We start from the raw sequence: 1,288 nt of genomic DNA on the forward strand, positions 1-1,288 counted from the left end.
GGGGGGGGGGGTAGGCTGGTGTCATCAACTCGAGAGCTCACAGTTTATTAAAATCAGAAACACACTTTTATTATATAGGCCAGTGGTTCCCAAAGTGGGGTTTGGGGAACCCCAGGGGTCCTTGAGGGGGTACCAGGGGGTCCGCAGCACTCATCATTTCTTTCCATTATTATTCCAAAAGTAACACAATGAAAGAAGGCATGACTATTTTGGTCACAGGTTTCATACACTGTCTGTAGTTATAAGCAAATATTCTGTCAGTGGGGGGGGGGTCCCTGGTAATCTTATCAAATGGGGGTCCATGGATTAATTTGTGTCAGTGTAGAGGTCCTTGATGTAAAAAAAGGTTTGAGAATCACTGATATAGGCTAAAATACATAGCTGTTTTTTTCCTTAAGTGATTGTAGTAGATTAATATGGTAGACATTTCTGCTTTATCATTGACCAGTGGTCGAAAGTAACTTTATTCATGTATTGCGCTATACTTTTCAGTATTTTTATTACCTTCTACAGCTTTAGTTACTAGTTTCTTTGCAGATTCAGATTTAACATAATCAACAAACAATATGGTTTATTGCTATACATTATTATTACAACACAGTGTATGAAGTAGCCTAGTTCCACCTCCACCAGTTTTAACATTAAATAGTATGCTTATATAATATTATTTGAAAAAAAAATGCAAAATTGAGACTACTATTGTGGTATTTCTACTTTAGGACATGGTACTTTTTCCAGTCTAGAGGGTTCCTTAACTCCATTTGATAAATCATAGTAGATTAAACTTAGATTAAGTGCTCGTTTACATCAGAGAATAACTGAACTTTTCTTTGGATGCATTTGCATTTGACCATAATGTATGTAAAAAATATTAATAATTTTATATAGCTACAGTGAATTAAAGGACAAGGCAGTATAATTGAAGGTCAGAGTGGGTGGGACATCTTCTGAGTCTACTGTTAGCTGGGTGATGCACATTGCTATTTTGGCTGATCAAAGTCCTGCCACACCATTGTTACACTACAATCTTCATGTCTGAGACTACTGAAGGAGTTATTTTTAGCCAGGTGACAGGGCGGTGTTGGACCGATTCCCATTGTGTTCAGGCTGGCATGGAGCTGTGTGTGTGGGGGTGTGTGTGCGTGGGTGAGCCCAAGAGAGACAGAGGCACTTGACGGAGGGGAAGTGGTCTTTGGGGGTAGCGTCTGGCAGGCTGATCACTGCACAATAGCAGCAGGGAGGACAGGACATCCTGCTTACTGTATAGGCTGCCAAAAACACACACACA

This window comes from Etheostoma spectabile, chromosome 10, assembly GCF_008692095.1.
Source record: "Etheostoma spectabile isolate EspeVRDwgs_2016 chromosome 10, UIUC_Espe_1.0, whole genome shotgun sequence".
In the NCBI taxonomy this organism is placed as follows: Eukaryota; Metazoa; Chordata; class Actinopteri; order Perciformes; family Percidae; genus Etheostoma; species Etheostoma spectabile.